Consider the following 25752-nt stretch of genomic DNA (forward strand, 5'->3'; position numbering starts at 1 on the left):
ATTTTTGCCCCCAAAAACTGACTGTTAAAGGTTTATCAGCACTCAGCTGCAATGACTTTCAATTTTAAAGCAGTGGTGTTTTTAAAACTGCTCTAATGTTTTAGGCTTTATTAAATGGAAAGTTAAATTTCTTTCCACCTAACAGTGGGGAAAGAGTACATTTACTGGGTACTTACCTTAAGTTGCATACACTCTGAGCTATGGTTAATACAGATAAGCAGTATTCAGCTGGAGTGCTGAACCTATTTTTTAATAAACTTAATAAGCCAAGGACAAATACTGCTATGTTTGCAAGGGTGCTCTGGTTCAATTCTTTCAGGGCCTTTTGATGTTCCATAGTTTCACATACAGTGAACTTAAGGTATAGTTAGCTGAGATAAATTTTGTAACTAGTGGATCCAGGATTCAAACCCATAAATGCCTGCCTATAATTTGCTTATGATTTCTCTACTATAATGCTATACCTTTACTAGAAATATGTTACCCAATGAGAAGTCCAAAGTAAAAATAAGGTGATACTAGTAACAACATCTTTCTTTTTTTTTAACATCTTTATTGGATTATAATTGCTTTACAATGGTGTGTTAGTTTCTGCTTTATAACAAAGTGAATCAGCTATACATATACATAGGTCCCCATATCTCTTCCCTCTTGTGACTCCCTCCCTCCCACCCTCCCTATCCCACCCCTCTAGGTGGTCACAAAGCAACGAGCTGATCTTGTGCTATGTGACTGCTCCCCACTCCACTAGCTATCTATTTTACATTTGGTAGTGTATATATGTCCATACCACTCTCTCACTTCATCCCAGCTTACCCTTCCCCGCCCCGTGTCCTCAAATACATTCTCTACATCTGCGTCTTTATTCCTGTCCTGCCCCTAGGACTTTCATAACCTTTTTTTTTTTTTAGATTCCATATATATGTGTTAGCGTATGGTATTTATTTTTCTCTTTCTGACTTACTTCACTCTGTATGACAGAGTAGTAAGTCCTGTAGTAAGTCCATCCACCTCACTACAAATAACTCAATTTTGTTCCTTTTTAAGGCTAATATTCCATTGTGTGTATATATATATATATATATATATATATATATATATATATGCCACAACTTCTTTATCCATTCATTTGTCGATGGACACTTAGGTTGCTTCCATGTCCTGGCTATTGTAAATAGAGCTGCAATGAACATTGTGGTACATGACTCTTTTAGAGTTATGGTTTTCTCAGGGTATATGCCCACTAGTGGGATTGCTGGGTCATATGGTAGTTCTATTTTTAGTATTTTCAGGAACCTCCATGCTCTTCTCCACAGTGGCTGTATCAATTTACATACCTACCAACAGTGTAAGAGGGTTGCCTTTTCTCCACACCCTCTCCAGCATTTACTGTTTGTAGATTTTTTGATGATGACCATTCTGAATGATGTGAGGTGATACCTCATTGTAGTTTTGATTTGCTTTTCTCTAATGATTAGTGATGTTGAGCATCCTTTCATGTGTTTGAACAACCATGGTTTTTGGCTGCACGCTACAATGAGTTACGATTACTGTTGAACCATGTGTTATAAATGTAATTCACTAAAGCAAATATAGCCAATTGCTTTGCCCATAAAAAATTGAGTAAGTGCAACAATTATATAAAAAGCAGTTAACTACAAATATTAACAAGTGCAGTATGCTTTTTATAGCCTACAATAAGAATTATCTAAGTCTATAATTAACTCAAACATACCTCTAAAATGTATTCTTATATTTCACATATGGCCTGATTCAATTATTATTAATAGAGGAAAATACAAAAGTATTTACATATTTATTACAGCAACAAACTCAACCTCCCTTTATGAAGTAAAAGCCATAGTTGTATTTAACAAAAGTAAAAGATGTTGACTGAAATTGAATTCAAGAGAAATAAAACAGCTAGACTACAAAATAATATCACCTTATAATAGTTTCCCCAAAATGAAGCCATTTATGTTGTTCACCTTTTAGACTCAGAATTCTTCCTTTACCTTTATTCTGCAAGATAAAATACATACAAGAATCTTTTTAAGATATCTTTAAGTATAAAATCTTGTTTAGGGGACAGGAGAAGATGGCAGAAGAGTAGGACACCGAGATCACCTTCCTCCCCACAGATACATCAGAAATACATCTACACGTAGAAGTGCTCCTATAGAACACCCACTGAACGCTGGCAGAAGACCTCAGACCTCCCAAAAGGCAAGAAACTCCCCACGTACCAGAGTAGGACAAAAGAAAAAAGAATAAACAGAGACAAAAGAATAGGGATGGGACCTGCACCAGTGGGAGGGAGCTGTGAAAGAGGAAAGGTTTCCACACACTAGGAAGTCCCTTCACGGGCGGAGACTGCGGGTGGCAGAGGGGGGAAGCTTCAGAGCTGCGGAGGAGAGCACAGCAACAGGGGTGCAGAGGGCAGAGCATAGAGATTCCCACACAGAGGAACGGTGCCAACCAGCACTCACCAGCCCAAGAGGCTTTTCTGCTCACCCGCCGGGGCGGGCGGGAGCTGGGAGCTGAGTATCGGGCTTTGAAGCTTAGATCCCAGGGAGAGGACTGGGGCTGGCGGCATGAACAAAGCCTGAAGGGGTCAGTGTGCCACGGCTAGCCGGGAGGGAGTCTGGGAAAAGTCTAGAGCTGCCAAAGAGACAAGAGACATTTTCTTGCCTCTTTGTTTCCTGGTGCCCGAGGAGAGGGGATTAAGAGCACTGCTTAAAGGAGCTCCAGAGACGGGCCTGAGCCATGGCTATCATTACAGACCCCAGAGACGGGCATGAGACGCTAAGGCTGCTGCTGCAGCCACCAAGAAGCCTGTATGCGAGCACAGGTCACTATCCACACCTCCCCTCCTGAGAGCCTGTGCAGCTCGCCACTGCCCGGGTCCCGTGATCCAGGGATAACTTCCCCGGGAGAACGTGCTGCGCACCTCAGGCTGGTGCAAAGTCATGCTGGCCTCTGCCGCCACAGGCTTGCCCCCCATCCATAACCCTCCATCCCCCCAGCCTGAGTGAGCCAGAGCCCCGAATCAGCGGCTCCTTTAACCCCGTCCTGTCTGAGCAAAGAATAGATGCCTTCAGGCGATCTACACGCAGAGGCAGGGCCAAATCCAAAGCTGAATCCCGGGAGCTGTGCGAACAAAGAAGAAAAAGGAAAATTTCTCCCAGCAGCCTCAGAAGCAGCAGATTAAAGCTCCACAATCAACTAGATGTACCCTGCATTTGTGGAATACATGAATAGACAATGAATCATACCAAATTGAGGAGGTGTACTTTGGGAGCAAGATAGATTATTTCTTCCAATTTTCCTCTTTTTGTGAGTGTGTATGTGCAGGCTTCTGTGTGAGATTTTGTCTATATAGCTTTGCTTTCACCATTTGTCCTAGGATTCTGTCTGTCTGGTTTTTTTTAACTTTTTAAAATTGCTTTCCTAATAATTATTATTTTATTTTTTATTTTAATAACATTATTTTATCCTCTTTCTTTCTTTGCTTCTTTCTTTCCTTCTTTCTTTCTTTCTTTTTTTCTTGCTTTCTTTCTATTTTTTCTCCCTTTTATTTGGAGCCGTGTGGAGGACAGTTTCTCGGTGATTCAGCCAGGTGTCAGGGCTTTGCCACTGAGGTGGGAGAGCCAACTTCAGGACACTAGTTCACCAGAGACTTCCCAGCTCAACCTAATATCAAATGGTAAAAATCTCCCAGAGATCTCCATCTCAACACCAACACCCAGCTTCACTCAATGACCAGCAAGCTACAGTGCTGGACACCATATGTCAAACAACTACCAAGAAAGGAACACACCTCCATCCATTAGCAGAGAGGGTGCCTAAAGTCATAATAAGGCCAGAGACACCCCAAAATACACCACCAGTTGTGGACCTGCCCACCAGAAAGACAAGATCCAGGCTCATCCACCAGAAAACAGGTACTAGACCCCTCCACCAGGAAACCTACACAACCCACTGAACCAACCTTAGTCGCTGGGGACAGACATGAAAAACAATGGGAACTACGAACCTGCAGCCTGCAAAAAGGAGACCCTAACAAAGTAAGATAAGCAAAATTAAAAGACAGAAAAACACATAGCAGATGAAGGAGCAAGATAAAAACCCACCAGACCTAACAAATGAAGAGGAAATAGGCAGTCTACCTGAAAAAGAATTCAGAATAATGACAGTAAAGATGATCTAAAATCTTGGAAATAGAATAGAGAAAATGCAAGAAACATTTAACAAGGACATAGAACTAAAGAGGAGACAAGCAATGATGAACAACACAATAAATGAAATTAAAAATACTCTAGAAGGGATCAATAGCAGAATAACTGAGGCAGAAGAATGGATAAGTGACCAGAAGGAAAGAATAGTGGAAAAAAATAAAAAACTGCAGAGCAGAATAAAGAGAAAAAAGAAAAGAAAAGAACTGAGGACAGTCGCAGAGACTCCTGGGACAACAGTAAACACACCAACATTCGAATTATAGGGGTCCCAGAAAAAGCAGAGTAAAAGAAAGGGACTGAGAAAATATTTGAGGAGATTATAGTTGAAAATTTCCCTAATTTAGAAAAGGAAATAGCTAAACAAGTCCAGGAAGCACAGAGAGTCCCATACAGCATAAATCCAAGGAGAAAAATGCCAAGACACATATTAATCAAACTATCAATAATTAAATACAAATAAAACATATTAAAAGCAGCAAGGGAAAAACAACAAATAACACATAAGGGAATCCCCATAAGGTTAACAGCTGACCTTTCAGCAGAAACTCTGCAAGCCAGAAGGGACTGGCAGAACATATTTAAAGTGATGAAGGAGAAAAACCTAACACCAAGATTACTCTAACCAGCAAGAATCACATTCAGTTTGATGGAGAAATTAAAAATTTTAGAGACAAGCAAAAGCTGAGAGAGTACAGCACCACCAAACCAGCTTTACAATAAATGCTAAAGGAACTTCTCTAGGCACGAAACACAAGAGAAGGAAACGACCTACAATAACAAACACAAAACAATTAAGAAAATGGGAAAGGGAACATACATGTCGATGATTACCATAAATGTAAATGGATTAAATGCTCCCACCAAAAGACACAGACTGGCTGAATGGATACCAAAAAAAGACCCGTATATATGCTGTCTATAAGAGACCCACTTCAGACCTAGGGACACCTACAGGCTGAAAGTAAGGGGATGGAAAAATATATTCCATGCAAGTGGAAATCAGAAGGAAGCTGGAGTAGCAATTCTCATGTCAAACGAAATAGACTTTAAAATAAAGACTATTACAAGAGACAAAGAAGGACACTACATAATGATCAAGGGATCCATCCAAGAAGAAGACATAACAATTGTCAATATTTAGGCACCCAACATATGAGCACCTCAATACATAAGGCAAATACTAACAGCCATAAAAGGGGCTGTTAGTATCAACAGTAACACAATCATAGTAGGGGACTTAAACACCCCACTTTCACCAATGGACAGATCTTCCAAAATGAAAATAAATAAGGAAACACAAGCTTTAAATGGTACATTAAACAAGATGGACTTAATTGATATTTATAGGATATTCCATTCAAAAACAATGAAATACACATTTTTCTCAAGTGCTCATAGAATATTCTCCAGGATAGATCATATCTTGGGTCCCAAATCTAGCCTTGGTAAATGTAAGAAAACTGAAATTGTATCAAGAATCTTTTCCGACCACAACACTATGAGACTAGATATGAATTACAGTAGAAGATCTGTAAAAAGTACAAACACATGGCGGCTGAACAATACACTATTAATAAAGAAGTGATCACTGAAGAAATCAAAGAAGATATAAATAAAGACCTAGAAACAAATAACAATGGAGACACGATGACCCAAAACCTATGGGATGCAGCAAAAGCAGTTCTAAGAGGGAACTTTATAGCAATACACTCCTACCTTAAGAAACAGGAAACATCTCAAATAAACAACCTAACCTTGCACCTCAAGCAATTAGAGAAAGAATAAAAAAAAAAAAAAATGTTAGCAGAAGAAAAGAAATCATAAAGATCAGATCAGAAATAAATGAAAAAGAAATGAAGGAAACGATAGCAAAGATCAACAAAACTAAAAGCTGGTTCTGTGAGAAAATAAACAAAATTGATAAAACATTAGCCACACTCATCAAGAAAAAAAGGGAGAAGACTCAAATCAATAGAATTAGAAATGAAAAAGGAGAAGTGACACTGCAGAAATACAAAAGATCATGAGAGATTACTACAAGCAACTCTATGCCAATAAAATGGACAACCTGGAAGAAATGGGCAAATTCTTAGAAATGCACAACCTGCCGAGAATGATCCAGGAAGAATTAGAAAATATGAAGAGACCAATCACAAGCACTGAAATTGAAACTGTGATTAAAAATCTTCCAACAGGGGCAGAGGGGAAGATGGTGGAAGAGTAAGACGTGGAGATCACCTTCCTCCCCACAGATACACGAGAAATACATCTACACGTGGAGCAACTCCTACCGAACACCTACTGAATGCTGGCAGAAGACCTCAGACTTCCCAAAAGGCAAGAAACTCCCCACATACCTGGGTAGGGCAAAAGAAAAAAAAGAAAAAACAGAGACAAAAGAATAGGGGCAGCACCTGCACCAGAGGGAGGGAGCTGTGAAGGAGGAAAGCTTTCCACACATTAGGAAGCCCTTTCGTGGGCGGAGACTGCAGGAGGCAGAGGGGGGAGCTTCAGGGCCACGGAGGAGAGCACAGCAACAGAGGTGTGGAGGGAAAAGTAGGGAGATTCCCGCACAGAAGATCGGTGCCGACTGGCACTCACCAGCCCGAGAGGCTTGTCTGCTCACCCGCCGGGGCGGGCGGGGCTGGCAGCTGAGGCTCGGTTTCGGTTTCGGTCAGAGCGCAGGGAGAGGACTGGGGTTGGCTGCGTGAACACAGCCTGAAGGGGTTAGCGCACCACTGCTAGCCAGTAGGAAGTCTGGGAAAAGGTCTGGAGCTGCCGAAGAGGCAAGAGACTTTTTCTTCCCTCTTTGTTTCCTGGTGCACGAGGAGAGGAGTTTAAGAGCGCTGCTTAAAGGAACTCCAGAGATGGGCGTGAGCCGCGGCTAAAAGTGCGGATCCCAGAGATGGGCGCGAGCCGCGGCTAAAAGTACGGACCCCAGAGACGGGCGGGAGATGCTAAGACTACTGCTGCCGCCACCAAGGGGCCTGTGTGTGAGCACAGGTCACTATCCACACCCCTCTTCCGGGGAGCCTGTACAGCCTGCCACTGCGAGGTTCCCGGGATCCAGTGACAACTTACCCAGGAGAACGCCCGGCGGGCCTCAGGCTGGTGAAACGTCACTTCAGCCTCTGCCGCCGCAGGCCCGCCCCGCACACCGTGCCCCTTCCTCCCCTCAGCCTGAGTGCGCCAGAGCCCCTGAATAAGCGGCTTCTTTAACCCCTTCCTGTCTGAGCAAAAAACAGACGCCCTCCGTGACCTACATGCAGAGGCAGGGCCAAATCCAAAGCTGAGCCCCTGGGAGCTATGAGAACAGAGAAGAGAAAGGGAAATCTCTCCCAGCAGCCTCAGAAGCAGCGGATTAAAGCTCCACAATCAACTTGATGTACCCTGCATCTGTGGAATATATGAATAGACAACGAATCATCCCAAATTGAGGAGGTGGACTTCTATAGCAAAATCTGTCATTTTTTCCCCTTTTCCTCTTTTTGTGAGTTTGTATGTGTATGCTTCTGTGTGAGATTTTGTCTGTATAGCTTTGCTTCCACCATTGTCCTAGGGTTCTATCCGTCCATTGTTTTAGTTTGTTTGTTTTAATTTTTTTCTTAATAATTAATTTTAATAACTTTATTATACTTTACCTTCTTTCTTTCTTTCTTTTTTTCTTTCTTTCTTTCCTTCCTTCCTTCCCTCCTTTAGACAACGAATCATCCCAAATTGAGGAGGTGGACTTTGAGAGCAAGATTTATGATTTTTTCCCCTTTACCTCTTTTTGTGAGGGTGTATGTATGCTTCTGTGTAAGATTTTGTCTGTATAGCTTTGCTTCCACCATTTGTCCTAAGGTTCTATCCGTCCCTTTTTTTTTCTAAATAATTATTTTTTAATTTAATAACTTTATTATACTTTATTTTATTTTACTGTATATTCTTTCTTTCTTTCTTTTTTCCTTCCTTCCCTCCTTCCTTCCTTCCTTCTCCCTCCCTCCCTCCCTCTTTTCTTTCCTTCTTGCCTTCTTTCCTCTTCTTCTTTCTTTCTTCCTACTTCTACAAATTCTTTCTCTCTACTTTTTCTCCCTTTTATTCTGAGCCGTGTGGATGAAAGTCTCTTGGTGCTGCAACCAGGAGTCAGTGCTGTGCCTCTGAGGTGGGAGAGCCAACTTCAGGACACTGGTCAACAAGAGAACTCCCAGCTCCACATAATATCAAACGGCAAAAATCACCCAGAGATCTCCAACTCAACACCAGCACCCAGCTTCACTCAATGACCAGCAAGCTACAGTGCTGGACAACCTTTGCCAAACAACTAGCAAAACAGGAACACAAACCCACCCATTAGCAGAGAGGCTGCCTAAAATCATAATAAGGCCACAGACACCCCAAAACACACCATCAGACGTGGACCTGCCCACTAGAGAGACAAGATCCAGCCTCATCCACCAGAATACAGCCACTAGTCCCTTCCACCAGGAAGCCTACACAACCCACTGAACCAACCTTAGCCATTGGAGACAGACATCAAAAACAACAGGAACTACGAACCTGCAACCTGCAAAAAGCAGGCCCCAAACACAGTAAGATAAGCAAAATGAGAAGACAGAAAAATGCACATTAGATGAAGGAGCAAGAAAAAAATGCACCAGACCTAAAAAATGAAGAGAAAATAGGCAGTCTACCTGAAAAAGAATTCAGAATAATGATAGTAAAGATGATCCAAAATCTTGGAAATAGAATGGACAAAATGCAAGAAACATTGAACAAGGATCTAGAAGAACTAAAGATGAAACAAACAATGATGAACAACACAATAAATGAAATGAAAAAGACTCTAGATGGGATTAATAGCAGAATGACTGAGGCAGAAGAATGGATAGGTGACCTGGAAGATTAAATAGTGGAAATAACTACTGCAGAGCAGAATAAAGAAAAAAGAATGAAAAGAACTGAGGACAGTCTCAGAGACCTCTGGGACAACATTAAACGCACCAACATTCGAACTATAGGGGTTCCAGAAGAAGAAGAGAAAAAGAAAGGGACTGAGAAAATATTTGAAGAGATTATAGTTGAAAACTTCCCTAATATGGGAAAGGAAATAGTTAAACAAGTCCAGGAAGCACAGAGAGTCCCATACAGGATAAATCCAAGGAGAAATATGCCAAGACACATATTAATCAAACTGTCAAAAATTAAATACAAAGAAACCATATTAAAAGCAGCAAGGGAAAAACAACAAATAACATCCAAGGAAATCCCCATAAAGTTAGCAGCTGATCTCTCAGCAGAAACTATGCAAGCCAGAAGGGAGTGGCAGGACATACTGAAAGTGATGGAGAAACACCTGCAACCAAGATTACTCTACGCAGCAAGGATCTCATTCAGATATGATGGAAAAATTAAAACCTTTACAGACAAGCAAAAGCTGAGAGAGTCCAGCACCACCAAACCAGCTTTACAACAAATACTAAGGGAACTTCTCTAGGCAAGAAACACAAGAGAAGGAAAAGACCTATAATAATGAACCCAAAACATTTAGAAAATGGGAATAGGAACATACATGTCAATAATTACCTTAAATGTAAGTGGACTAAATGCTCCCACCAAAAGACACAGATTGGCTGAATGGATACAAAAACAAGACCCTTATATATGCTGTCTACAAGAGACCCACTTCAGACCTAGAGACACATACAGACTGAAAGTTAGGGGATGGAAAAAGATATTCCATGCAAATGGAAACCAAAAGAAAACTGGAGTAGCAATTCTCATATCAGACAAAATAGACTTTAAAATAAAGACTATTAGAAGAGACAAAGAAGAACACTACATAATGATCAAGGGATCTATCCAAGAAGAAGATATAACAATTGTAAATATTTATGCACCCAACATAGGAGCACCTCAATACGTAAGGCAAATACTAACAGCCATAAAAGGGGAAATCGACAGTAACACATTCATAGTAGGGGACTTTAACACCCCACTTTCACCAATGTAGAGATCATCCAAAATGAAAATAAATAAGGAAACACAAGATTTAAATGGTACATTAAACAAGATGGACTTAATTGATATTTATAGGACATTCCATCCAAATACAACAGAATACACATGTTGTCGTTTATATTATGACAGGGCGGAAAGTAAGCTCATCACTCAAGATGAATTGTGCTGAAGCACAGCAGTAGAGGGCTGCCGCTCGCTCAGGCAAAACAGCACCGTCTGTCCTGCTGTGGTAGCTTTAATTAAAGCATTGTCTATGTTTACATTTTAAGACTTATTTTCTTAACATTCCAGAAATGCCAAAGCAGCAACGTATGCTTCTATTGAATATACAAGCAATAATGGGCCTTCCTGAAAACATGCCGTGCTTCGTCCTTGAGCGCAAAAGCAGCACAAAGTTCCCAACATTATTTTGATTATACTGAAGTAGCACAAGGACATTTCCTTGCGTTCCCACTATTCTGATTATACTGAAGACATCTCATGGATCAGTGCCCAAAGCACTCAAAGCTTTTTCGCAGGCCCCCGGTTTGTGTGGCGGGGGGGCTCAAAGCTTTCAGGACTGTTCACAGTTCTGGCTTATTTGCATGCCCCGGGTTTGTTGGGAGGGCTCAAAGCAATCAGGCCTATTTACAGTTTTGGCTTATTCACCAGCCCCCAGTTTGCTGGGGAGGGGGCTCATGGGTCAGGTCTCCTTTCCATGTCCTCAGTTATTCCACTATATACACATTTTTCTCAAGTGCTCATGGCACACTCTGCAGGAGAGATCATATCTTGGTTCACAAATCAAGCCTTGGTAAATTTAAGAAAACTGAAATTGTATCAAGTAACTTTTCCAACCACCACGACATGAGACTAGATATCAATTACAGAAAAAGATCTGTAAAAAATACAAACACATGGAGGCTAAACAATACACTACTTAATATCAAAGTAGTGTATTGAAGATCACTGAAGAAATCAAAGAGGAAATAAAAAATACCTAGAAGTAAATGACAATAGAGACACAATGACCCAAAACCTATGGGCTGCAGCAAAAGCAATTCTAAGAGGGAAGTTTATAGCAATACAAGCCCACCTTAAGAAGCAGGAAACATCTCTAATAAACAACCTAACATTGCAACTCAAGCAATTACAGAAAGAAGAAGAAAAAAAAAATAAACCCAAAGTTAGCAGAAGGAAAGAAATCATAAAAATCAGATCAGAAATAAATGAAAAAGAAATAAAGGAAACAATAGAAAAGATCAATAAAACTAAAAGCTGGTTCTTTGAGAACCTAAACAAAATAGATAAACCATTAGCCAGACTCATCAAGAAAAAAAGGGAGAACACTCAAATCTCTCAGATGGCTTCACAGACGAATTCTATCAAACATTTAGAGAAGAGCTAACACCTATCTTTCTCAAAATCTTCCAAAATATAGCAGAGGGAGGAACACTCCCAAATTCCTTCTACAAGGCCACCAACACCTTGATACCAAAACCAGACAAGGATGTCACAAAGAAAGAAAACTACAGGCCAATATCACTGAGGAACATAGATGCAAAAATCCTCAACAAAATACTAGCAAACAGAATCCAACAGCACATTAAAAGGATCATACACCATGATCAAGTGGGGTTTATTCCAGGAATGCAAGGATTCTTCAATATACGCAAATCTATCAATGTGATAAACCATATTAACAAATTGAAGGAGAGAAACCATATGATCATCTCAATAGATGCAGAGAAAGCTTTCGACAAAATTCAACACCAATTTATGATAAAAACCCTGCAGAAAGTAGGCATAGAAGGAACTTTCCTCAACATAATAAAGGCCATATATGACCAGCCCACAGCAAACATCACCTTCAATGGTGAAAAACTGAAAGCATTTCTACTAAGATCAGGAACAAGACAAGGTTGCCCACTCTCACCACTCTTATTCAACATAGTTTTGGAAGTTTTAGCCACAGCAATCAGAGAAGAAAGGAAATAAAAGTCATCCAAATCGGAAAAGAAGAAGTAAAACTGTCACTGTTTGCAGATGACATGATACTATACATAGAGAATCCTAAAGATGCTACCAGAAAACTACTAGAGCTAATCAATGAATTTGGTAAAGTAGCAGGATACAAAATTAATGCACAGAAATCTCTGGCATTCCTATATACTAATGATGAAAAATCTGAAAGTGAAATAACGAAAACACTCCCATTTACCATTGCAACATAAGAATAAAATATCTAGGAATAAACCTACCTAAGGAGACAAAAGACCTGTATGCAGAAAATTATAAAACACTGATTAAACAAATTAAAGATGATACAAATAGATGGAGAGATATACCATGTTCTTGGATTGGAAGAATCAACATTGTGAAAGTGACTCTACTACCCCAAACAATCTATAGATTCAATGCAATCCCTATCAAACTACTACTGGCATTTTTCACAGAACTAGAACAAAAAATTTCACAATTTGTATGGAAACACAAAAGACCCCGAATAGCCAAAGCAATCTTGAGAACGAAAAAAGGAGCTGGAGGAATCAGGCTCCCTGACTTCAGACTATACTACAAAACTATAGTAATCAAGACAGTATGGTACTGGCACAAAAACAGAATGATAGATCAATGGAACAGGATAGAAAGACCAGAGGTAAACCCATGCACATATGGTCACCTTATCTTTGATAAAGGTGGCAGGAATGTACAGTGGAGGAAGGACAGCCTCTTCAAAAGTGGTGCTGGTAAAGCTGGACAGGTACATGTAAAAGTATGAGATTAGATCAGTCCCTAACAGCATACACAAAAATAAGCTCAAAATCGATTAAAGACCTAAAGGTAAGGCCAGAAACTATCAAACTCTTAGAGGAAAACAACGGCAGAACACTCTATGACATAAATCACAGCAAGATCCTTTCTGACCCACCTCCTAGAGAAATGGAAATAAAAACAAAAGTAAACAAATGTGATCTAATGAAACATCAAAGCTTTTGCACAGCAAAGGAAACCGTAAACAAGACCAAAAGACAACCGTCAGAATGGGAGAAAATATTTGCAAATGAAGCAACTGACAAAGGATTAATTTCCAAAATTTACAGGCAGCACATGCAGCTCAATAACAATAAAACAAACAACCCAATCCAAAAATGGGCAGAAGACCTAAATAGACATTTCTCCAAAGAAGATATACAGACTGCCAACAAACACATGAAAGAATGCTCAACATCATTAATCATTAGAGAAATGCAAATCAAAACTACAATGAGATATCATCTCACACCAGTCAGAATGGTCATCATCAAAAACTCTAGAAACAATAAATGCTGGAGAGGGTGTGGAGAAAAGGGAACACTCTTGCACTGCTGGTGGGAATGTGAATTGGTTCAGCCACTATGGAGAACAGTATGGAGGTTCCTTAAAAAACTACAAATAGAACTACCATATGACCCAGCAATCCCACTACTGGGCATATACCCTGAGAAAACCAGAATTCAAAAAGAGTCATGTACCAAAATGTTCATTGCAGCTCTATTTACAATAGACAGGAGATGGAAACAACCTAAGTGCCCATCATCAGATGAATGGATAAAAAAGATGTGGCACATATATACAATGGAATATTACTCAGCCATAAAACGGAAACGAAATTGAGCTATTTGTAATGAGGTGGATAGACCTAGAGTCTGTCATACAGAGTGAAGTAAGTCAGAAAGAGAAAAACAAATACTGTATGCTAACACACACACACACACACACACACACACACATATATATATGTATATATATATGGAATTTAAGAAAAAAAAAATGTCATGAAGAATCTAGGGGTAAGACAGGAATAAAGACACAGACCTATGAAAGAATGGACTTGAGGATATGGGGAGGCGGAAGGGTAAGCTGTGACAAAGCGAGAGAGAGGCATGGACATATATACACTACCAAACGTAAGGTAGATAGCTAGCAGGAAGCAGCCGCATTGCACAGCGATACCGGCTCAATGCTTTTTGACCACCTGGAGGGGTGGGATAGGGAGGGTGGGAGGGAGGGAGATGCAAGAGGGAAGAGATATGGGAACATATGTATAAGTGATTCACTTTGTTATAAAGCAGAAACTAACACAGCATTGTAAAGCAATTATACCCCAATAAAGATGTTAAAAAAAAAAATCTTCCAACAAACAAAAGCCCAGGACCAGGTGGCTTCACAGGCTAATTCTATAAAACACTTAGAGAAGAGTTAACACCTATCCTTCTCAAACTCTCCCAAAATATAGCAGAGGGAGGAACACTCCCAAACTCATTTTACGAGGCCACCATTACACTGATACCAAAATGAGACAAAGGCGTCACAAAGAAAGAAAACTACAGGCCAATATCACTGATGAACATAGATGCAAAAATCCTCAACAAAATAATAGCAAACAGGATCCAACAGCACATTAAAAGTATCATACAACATGATTAGGTGGGGTTTATTCCAGGAATGCAAGCATTCTTCAATATACGCAAATCAATGTGATACACCATATTAACAAACTAAAGGAGAAAAACCAAATAGTCATCTCAATAGATGCAGAGAAAGCTTTCTACAAAATTCAACACCCATTTATGATAAAATCCCTGCACAAAGTAGGCATAGAGGGAACTTTCCTCAACATAATAAAGGCCATATATTACAAACCCACAGCCAACATCATCCTCAATGGTGAAAAACTGAAAACATTCCCACTAAGATCAGGAACAAGACAAAGTTGCACACACTCACCACTGTTATTTAACTAAGTTTTGGAAGTTTTAGCCACAGGAATCAGAGAAGAAAAAGAAATAAAAGGAATCAAAATTGGAAAAGAAGAAGTAAAGCTGTCACTCATTGCAGATCACATGTTACTCTACATAGAGTATCCTAAAGATGCTACCAGAAAACTATTAGAGCTAATCAATCAATTTGGTAAAGGAGCAGGATATAAAATTAATGCACAGAAATCTCTGGCATTCTTATACAGTAGTGATGAAAAATATGAAAGTGAAATTAAAAAACAATTCAGTTTACCATTGCAACAGAAAGAATAAAATATCTAGGAATACACCTACCTAAGGAGACAAAAGACCTGTATGTAGAAAATTATAAGACACTGATGAAAGAAATTAAAGATGATACAAATAGATGGAGAGGTATACCATGTTCTTGGATTGGAATAATCAATGTTGAGAAAGTTACTCTACTACCCAAAGCAACCTACAGATTCAATGCAATCCCTATCTAACTGTCACTGTCATTTTTCACAGAACTAGAACAAAAACTTTCACAATTTGTGTGGAAACACAAAAGACCCCGAATAGCATTGCCAAAAGCAATGCTGAGTACGAAAAATGGAGCTGGAGGAATCAGGCTCCCTGACTTCAGACTATACTACAAAGCTACATTAATCAAGACAGTATGGTAGTGGCACAAAAACAGAAATTTAGATCAATTGAACAGGGTAGGAAGCCCAGAGATAAAACCAGGCACATACGGTCACCATATCTTTGATAAAGGAGGCAAGAATATAGACTGGAGAAAAGACAGCCTCTTCAATAAGTAGTACTGGGAAAACTGGACAGGTACATGTAAAAGTATGAAATTAGAAATCTCCCTAACACCATGCATAAAAATAAACTCAAAATAGATTAAATACCTAAATGTAAGACCAGGCACTATCAAACTGTGAGAGGAAAACATAGGCAGAACCCTCTATGACATAAATCAAAGCCAGATCCTTTTTGACTCACCTCCTAGAGAAATGGAAATAAAAACAAAAATAAACAAATCGGACCTAATCAAACTTCAAAGCTTTTGCACAGCAAAGGAAACCATGAACAAGACCAAAAGACAACCCTCAGCATTGGAGAAAATAAAAATGAAGCAACTGACAAAGAATTAATCTCCAAGATTTACAAGCAGCCCATGCCACTCAATAACAAAAAAACAAGCAACCCATTCCAAAAATGAGCAGAAGACCTAAATAGACATTTCTCCAAAGAAGATATACAGATTGCCAACAAACACATGAAAGAATGCTCAACATCATTAATCATTACAGAAATGCAAATCAAAACTACAATGAGATACCATCTCACACCGGTCAGAATGGTCATCATAAAAAAATCTAGAAACAATAAATGCTGGAGAGGGTGTGGAGAAAAGTGAACACTCTTGCACTCTTGGTGGGAATGTAATTTGATACAGCCACTATGGAGAACATTTTGGAGGTTCCTTTAAAAAACTACAAATAGAGCTACCATACGACCCAGCAATCCCACTACTGAGCATATACCCTGAGAAAACCATAATTCAAAGTGAGTCATGCACCAAAATGTTCATTGCAGCTCTATTTACAATAGCCAGGACATGGAAGCAACCTGAGTGTCCATGAACGGATGAATGGATAAAGAAAATATGGCACATATATAGAATGGAATATTACTCAGCCATAAAAAAAATGAAACTGAGTTATTTGTAGTGAGATGGATGGAGCTAGAGTCTGTCATACAGAGTGAAGTAAGTCAGAAAGAGAAAAACAAATACCGTATGCTACCACATATATATGGAATCTAAGAAAAAAAAAAAAAAGGTCATGAAGCACCTACGGGTAAGACAGGAATAAAGAGTATATTTACACACCATTTACAATGGTGTGTGAGTTTCTGTTTTACAACAAACTGAATCTACTAGAGCATGGACTTGAGGATATGGGGAGGGGGAATGGTAAGCTGTGACAAACTGAGGGAGTGCCATGGACATATATACACTACCAAGCTTAAAAGAGATGGCTTGTGAGAAGTAGCCGCATAGCACAGGGAGATCAGGTAGGTGGCTTGTGACCACCTAGACGGGTGTGATGGGCAGGGTGGGAGGGAGGGAGACACAGGAAGGAAGTGATATGGGAACATGTATATGTATATGTATAACTGATTCACTTTGTTATAAAGCAGAAACTAACACACCATCGTAAAGCAATTATACTCCAATAAAGATGTTAAAAAATCTTGTTTAATAGGCACTGCAATGCTAAGATGAAACTATAGTCTCAAGTTTTCAGATGTTTACTAGATGGCATCTTTACATAAACAATACATAACCGTAAAGTTTCCAATCAAACTGGGTGAGGTATAATAGCAATACTAATTCACATTCTTACCAGGCACATTTCAAAATTATTTTCTATAGCACATATATTAGATTGTTTGATTTTTTTATTCATCTAATTGCTCTCACTTCTTTTGCCAAAATATTGCATTAACACTTTGTCTTATTAAGTTTAAGTATTACCTCAATACTTATTAAGTGTTAACAGAAAAAGAAAGTGTTAATGGAAGAACTATTTCAACATTTCGTTTAGGAATTTTTCTTGAAATTTATTTAGCAAAGTGCTTATAAATTAAAAAGAAGCATACTTGCACTGCTGGTGGGAATGTGCATTGGTACAGCCACTATGGAGAACAGTATGGAGGTTCCTTATAAAACTACAAATAGAACTACCATATGACCCAGCAATCATATTACTGGGCATATACCCTGAGAAAATCATAATTCAAAAAGTGTCATGTCCCAAAATGTTCATTGCAGCTCTATTTACAATAGCCAGGAGATGGATACAAACTACGTGTCCATCATCGGATGAATGGATAAAGATGTGGCACATATATACAATGAAATATTACTCAGCCATAAAATGAAACGAAATTGAGTTATTTGTAGTGAGGTGCATGGACCTAGAGTCTGTCATACAGAGTGAAGTAAGTCAGAAAGAGAAAGACAAATACCGTATTCTAACACATATATATGGAATCTAAGGAAAAAAATGTCATGAAGAACCTAGTGGTAAGACAGGAATAAAGACACAGACCTAGTAGGGAATGGACTTGAGGATATGGGGAAGGGGAAGGGGAAGGTGTGACAAAGCGAGAGAGTGGCATGGACATATATACACTACCAAACGTAAAACAGATAGTGGGAAGCAGCCGCATACCACAGGGAGATCAGCTCGGTGCTTTGTGACCACCTAGAGGAGTGGGATAGGGAGGGTAGGAGGCAGGGAGATGCAAGAGGGAAGATATATGGGAATATATTTATATGTATAACTGATTCAGTTTGTTGTAAAACAGAAACTCACACACCATTGTAAAGCAATTATACTCCAATAAAGATGTTAAAATTTTTTTTAAAATAAGCATACTACCTGAGTATACCAGGAGTGACTCCTATCCTAGTAATGTGGCTTCATTTTATTTGTTGCATAAAATTTATTTTTAAAAAGAATGATCACATGTAGTATATACTGTGGAGCAGTATGATTTAGTAGTTATAATTTTTACATGCTAATTATGGTAAGCAGATTTGCATAAACTAAGTATTAGAGCAAAATATGATTCAGTATAACATAATCTAAATTGTGATTAGATTAGGTAATTAGTACAGGTCAGATTTAGCCTTAGAATGTAACACTTATGTCATGTCTACGAGAACTGCTTTAGACCATCTTCCCTATTTTTGTTTGTATGCTGAAGGTCTAATGACAATCTAAACAAGATTACCATTATGACCCTTAGAGAGCAAACGTATTGCTGTTTTTTAAAGAGTTTGAACATTGCTGTAATCAGTCAAATCCATTTTGTGAATAGTCACAGAGTTTTCTGGTGAGTTAGAAGTGATCTTGACTACCATACAGGCTACATAAAAACATTAACACATATTTTTACCATCCATAGTTTAGGTTAAAATGGAACAAAACGAATTATCTAGGTTCTCATTTGGTCTTTCCAAATATCATTTTTTGGAGTAATATGGCTTTAAAATTAGTTTGTGTTGTACAATGAAGTGAATCAACTATATGTATACCTTTATCCCATCCCACTTGGACCTCCCTCCCAGTTTCGCCTCCCCCATCTAGGTCATCACAGAGCATGGAGCTGAGCTCCCTGTGCTATACAGCAGGTTCCCACTAGCTATCTATTTTACACATGGTAGTGTATTTATGTCAAGCCTTATCTCACAATTCGGCCCACCATCCCCTTCTCCGCCTGTGTCCACATGTCTGTTCTATATGTCTACATCTCTATTCCTACCCTAAAAATATGTTCATCTGTACCATTTTTCTAGATTCCACATATAGGCATTAATATACAACATTTGTTTTTCTCTTTCTAGCTTACTTCACTGTGTATGACAGACTCTAGGTCCATCCATATCTGTACAAATGAGCCAATTTCGTTCCTTTTTATGCCTGAGTAATATTCCATTGTATGTATGTACTTCATCCTCTTTATCCATTCCTCTGTCATTGGACATTTAAGTTGTTTCCACGTCCAGGCTATTGTAAATAGTGCTGCAATGAACATTGGGGTGCATGTGTCATTTTGAATTATGGTTTTCTCAGTGTATATGCCCAGTAGTGAGAATGCTGGTTCATATGGTAGTTCTATTTTTAGTTTTTGAAGGAACCATACTGCTCTCCATAGTGGCTGTATCAATTTACATTCCTATCAGCAGTGCAAAAGGCTTCCCTTTTGCTCACACCCTCTCCAGCATTTATTGTTTGTAGATTTTTTTGATGATGTCCACTCTAACCAGTGTGAGTTGATACCTCATCTAGTTTTGATTTGCATTTCTCTGATAATTAGTGATATTGAGCATCTTTTCACGTGTCCCTTGTCCATCTGTATGTCTTCTTTGGTGAAATGTCTATTTAAGTCTTGGATTTTTTTTTTGAAATTGAGCACATGAGCAGTGTATATTTTGGAGATTAATCCTTTGTCTGTTGCTTCATTTGCACATATTTTCTCCCATTCTGAGGGTTGTCTTTTCATCTTGTTTATGGTTTCCTTTGCTGCACAAAATATTTTAAGTTACATTAGGTCCCATTTGTTAATTTTGCTTTTTTTCCATTTCTCTAGGAGGTGAGTCAAAAAAGATCTGGCTGTGGTTTATGTCAAAGAATGTTTTTCCTAAGTGTTCTTCTAATAGGTTTATAGTGTCTGGTCTTACATTTAGGTCTTTAATCCATTTTGAGTTTATATTTGTATATGGTGTTAGGTAGTATTCTAATTTCATTCTTTTACACGTAGCTGTCCAGTTTTCCCAGCACCACTTATTGAAGAGCCTGACTTTTCTCCATTGTATGCTCTTGCCTCCTTTGTTGTAAATTAGGTGACCATATGTGCATGAGTTTATCTCTGGGTTTTCTATCCTGTACCATTGATCTATATTTTTGTTTTTGTGCCAATACCATACTGTCTTGATTACTTTAGCTTTGTAGTATAGTTTGAAGCCAGGTAACCTGATTCCTCCAGCCCCATTTTTCTTTCTCAAGATTACTTTGGTTATTCAGGGTCTTTTGTGTTTCCATACAACTTGTAAAATATTTTGTTCTAATACTGTGAAGAATGCCATTGGTAGTTTGATAAGGATTACATTGAATCTTTAGATTGCTTTGGGTAGTATAGTAATTTTCACAATGTTGATTCTTCCAGTCCAAGAACATGATCTATTCCTCCATCTGTTTATATCATCTTTGATTTCTTTCATCAGTGTTTCATGGTTTTCTAAGTACAAGTTTTTTTGCCTCCTTGGGTCCATTTATTCCTAGGTATTTTATTCTTTTTGTTGTGATGGTAAATGGGATTGTTTCCTTAATTTATCTTCCTGATTTTTTGTTGTTAGTGTATAGGAATGCCAGAGATTTCTGTGCATTAATTTTGTATCCTGCAACTTTACCAAATTCATTGATTTGCTCTAGTAGTTTTCTGGTGGCATCTTTAGCATTTTCTATGTATAGAATCATGTCATCTGCAAACAGTGACAGTTTTACTTCTTCTTTTCCAACTTGGATTCCTTTTATTTCTTTTTCTTCCCTCATTGCCGGGGCTAGGACTTCCAAAACTATGTTGAATAAGAGTAGCGAGAGTGAACATCCTTGACTTGTTTGTGATCTTAGTGGAAATGCTTTCAATTTTTCACCATTGAGAATGTTTGCTGTGGCTTTGTCATATATGGCCTTTATTATGTTGAGGTAGGTTTCCTCTGTGCCCATTTTCTGGAAGGTTTTTATCATAAATAGGTGCTGAATTTTGTTGAAAGCTTTTTCTGCATCTATTGAGATGATCATATGGTTTTTATTCCTTAATTTGTTAATATGGTGTATCACATTGATTGATTTGCATATATTGAAGAATCCTTGCATTCCTGGGATAAGTCACACTTCATCATGTCATATTATCCTTTTAATGTGTTGCTGGATTTGGTTTGCTAGTATTTTGTTTAGGATTTTTACATCTATGTTCATCAGTGTTATTGCTCTGTAACTTTCTTTTTTTGTGATATCTTCCCTGGTTTTGGTATCAGGGTGATGGTGGCTTTGTAGAAAAACTTGAGGAGTGTTCCACCCTCTGCAATCTTTTGGAAGAATTGAGAAGGATTGGTATTAGCTCTTCTCTAAGTGTTTGATAGAATTCGCCTGTGAAGCTATCTGGTCCTGGACTTATGTTTGTTGGAAGATTTTTGATTACAGTTTCAATTACATTACTTGTGATAAGTCTGTTTATATGTTCTAATTCTTCCTGTTTCAGTCTTGGAAAATTGTACCTTTCCAAGATTTTGTCCATTTCTTCATGATTGTCCATTTTATTGGCATATAGTTGTTTGTAGTAGTTTCTTATAATCCTTTGTATTTCTGCAGTGTCTCTTGTTATTTCTCCTTTTTCTTTTCTAATTTTACTGATTTGCATCCTCTCTCTTTTTTTTCTTGATGAGTTTTTTCTTTTTTTTCTTTTCTAATTTTACTGATTTGCATCCTCTCTCTTTTTTTTCTTGATGAGTCTGGCTAAAGGTATATCAATCTTGTTTATGTTCTCAAAAAACAAGCTTTTCATTTTATTGATCTTTGCTAATGTTTTCTTCATTTCTATTTCATTTATTTCTGCTCTGATCTTTATGATTGCTCTCCTTCTACTGACTTTGGGTTTTCTTTGTTATTCTTTCTCTTGTTGCTTAAATGTAAGGTTAGATTTTTTACTTGAGATTTTTCTTTTTTCTTGAGGTGAGATTGAATTACCATAAACTTCCCTCTTAGAACTCTTTTTGCTGTGTTCCATAGGTTTTTGGTTGTCGTGTTTTCATTGTCATTTATTTCTATGTATTTTTTAATTTCTCCTTTAATTTTTTCAGTGATCTCTTGGTTATTTAGTAGTGCACTGTTTAGCCTCTCTGTATTTGTGTTTTTTACAGGTTTTTTCCTGTAATTGATTCCCAGTCTCATAGTGTTGTGGTCAGAAAAGATGCTTGATATGATTTCAATTATCTTAAATTTTCTGAGGCTTGATTTGTGACCCAAGATGTGATCTACCCTGTAGAATGTTCCATGAGCACTTGAGAAGAAAGTGTATTCTGCCACTCGTGGGCAGAATGTCTTATAATTATCAATAAAATCTATCTCATTTATTGTGTCATTTAAAGCTTGTGTTTCCTCATTAATTTTCTGTCTGGATGATCTGTCCATTTGTGTAAGTGGGGTATTAAAGTCCCCTACTATTATTGTGTTACTGTCGATTTCCCCTTTTATGGCTGTTAGCATTTGCTTTATGTATTGAGTTATTCCTATGTTGGGTGCATAAATATTTATAATTGCTATGTCTTCTTCTTGTATTGATCCCTTGATGATTATGTAGTGTCCTTCCTTATGTCTTGTAACAGCCTTTATCTTAAAGTCTATACTATCTGATACGAGTATTGCTACTCCAGCTTTCTTTTGCTTTCCATTCGCATGGAATAACTTTTCTATCCATTCACTTTCAGTATGTATGTGTCTGTATGTGTCCCTAGGTCTGAGGTGGGTCTCTTGTAGACCGCATATATATGGGTCTTGTTTTTGTATCCATTCAGCCAGTCTGTGGTTTTTGGTTGGAGCATTTAATCCGTTTACGTTCAAGGTTATTATCGATATGTATGCTCCTATTACCATTTTCATTATTGTTTTGGGGTTTTTTTCTGGGCCTTTTATTTCTCTTGTGTTTCCTGCCTAGAGAAGTTCCTTTAGAATTTGTTATTAAGCTGGTTTGGTGGTGTTGAATTCTCTTTGCTTTTGCTTATCTGAAAAGCTTTTGATTTCTCTGTCAAATCTGAATGAGATCCTTGCTGGGTAGGGTAATCTTGGTTGTAGGTTTTTCTCTTTCATTACTTTAACCATATCCTGCCATTCTCTTCTGGCCTGCAAAGTTTCTGCTGAAATATCATCTGAAAACCTTATGGGGATTCCTTTTTATGTTATTTTTTGCTTTTCCCTTGCTGTTATTCATATATTTTCATTGAATTTAATTTTTGTTAGTTTGATCAAAATGTGTATTGAGGGCTCCCCTGGTGGTGCAGTGGTTGAGAGTCCGCCTGCTGGTGCAGGGGACATGGGTTTGTGCCCCGGTCCGGGAATATCCCACATGCCGTGGAGCGGCTAGGCCTGTGAGCCATGGCTGCTGAGACTGCGTATCCAGAGCCTGTGCTCCACAATGGTAGAGGCCACAACAGTGAGAGGCCTGCATACCACAAAAAAGAAAAAGAAAAATGTGTCTTTGTTTGTTTCTCCTAGGGTTTATCCTGTATGGGACTCTCTGAGCTTGCTGGACTTGGGTGACTATTTCTTTTCCCATGTTAGGGAAGTTTTCCACTATAATCTTTAAATATTTTCTCAGACACTTTCTTTTTCTCTTCTTCTTCTGGGACCCTTATAATTCGAATGCTGGTGTGTTTAGTGTTGTCCCAGAAGTCTCTGAGATAGTCTTCAATTTTTTTCATTATTTTTTCTTTATTCTGTTCCTCGGCAGTTATTTCCACCATTCTGTCTTCCATCTCACTTACTAATTCTTCTGCCTCAGTTATTCTGTTATTGTTTCCTTCCAGTGTATTTTTCATTTCAATTATTGAGCTGTTCATCTGTTTGTTCTTTAATTCTTCTAGATCTTTGTTAAACATTTCTTTTCTTCTTTTTTTTTTTTTTTTTTTTTTTTGTGGTACATGGACCTGTCACCGCTGTGGCCTCTCCCATTGTGGAGCATAGGCTCCAGACGTGCGGGCTCAGTGGCCATGGCTCATGGGCCCAGCCGCTCCATGGCATGTGGGATCCTCCTGGACTGGGGCACAAACCCGTGTCCCCTGCATTGGCAGGCAGACTTTCAACCATTGCACCACCAGGGAAGCCCTCTTATTTTCTTGATCCATGTCTCCATTCTCTTTCCGAGATTCTGGATCATCTTTACTATCATTACTCTTAATTCTTTTTCAGATAAGTTGCCTATTTCCTCTTCATTTATTTGGTCTTGTAGGTTTTTACCTTGCTCCATCATCTGTGATACACGTTTTGGTTGTCTCTTTTTTTTTTTTTTTTTATTGGTGGGACTGTGTTCCTGTTTTACTGGTTGTTTGGACTGAGGCTTCCAGCACTGGTGTTTGTAAGCTGTTGGGTAGAGCTGGGTCTTTGTGCCAAGGTGAGGACCTCTGGGAGACCTCACTCCACTGAATATACCCTGGGGCCTGAGGTTCCCTGTTAGTCCAGTGGTTCAGACTTGGAGCACCCACTGCAGGAGCTCTGGACCACTGACCCCCAGCTCATGAACCAAGATCCCGCAAGCTGCGTGGGGCAACAAAAAAAAAACAAAATAAAAGAAAAAAGCAAGCAGAACAATAATAAAGAATAAAAATTAAATTAGATTAGAAAACTAACAGATATGTTGAAAGAATAAAAAAATAAAAATATAGGTGAAACAACCAGAAGGTAAAACAGAACTACAATAGTAAATAAGAGGAGAGTGACTTCCCTGGTGGTGTGGTGATTAAGTATTTGCCTGCCAATACAAGGAACATGGGTCCAAGCCCTTGACCAGGAAGATCTCATATGCTGCAGAAAACTAAGCCTGTGTGCCACAACTACTAAGCCTGCACTTCAGAGTCCGTGAGCCACAACTACTGAAGCCTGTGCACCTAGAGCCCATGTTATACAACAAAAGAATCCACTGCAATGAGAAGTCTATGCACAGCAACAAAGAGTAACCCCTGCTCGCCACAAATAGAGAAAGCTCACATGCAGCAATGAAGACCCAATGCAGCCAAAAATTAAAAAGATAACTTAAAAAAGAAAATAAGTGGAGAAAAAGAAAAAAAAAAAGATGGAAAAGGCCTTGGCTGTGGGGGGCGGGGCTTAGGCAAGGACAGAGTTTACTTTGTGGCCAAGGCCTATACTTAGCACCCACAGGGCAGAAAAGGCTCTGGGGGGTGGGGAGTGGGGGGTGAGGAGGAACCCAGGTCTTGGAGGGTGGAGGACCAGGTCCAGGAGGCCAACAAGCTCACTGGGCCCACATGAGCAGGGGAAATGCTAGGCATGTTCCCCCCGATCCTCCAATCCCAGAGTGCCCCTCCCTGTTGACCCCTCTTTTTCTTCTCCCCCCTCCCTCCCTACTATGCCCCTGGGACTCACATGGCCTGAGGGGACCTCAGAAGGCAGGCAACCAGA

This window comes from Phocoena phocoena, chromosome X, assembly GCF_963924675.1.
Source record: "Phocoena phocoena chromosome X, mPhoPho1.1, whole genome shotgun sequence".
In the NCBI taxonomy this organism is placed as follows: Eukaryota; Metazoa; Chordata; class Mammalia; order Artiodactyla; family Phocoenidae; genus Phocoena; species Phocoena phocoena.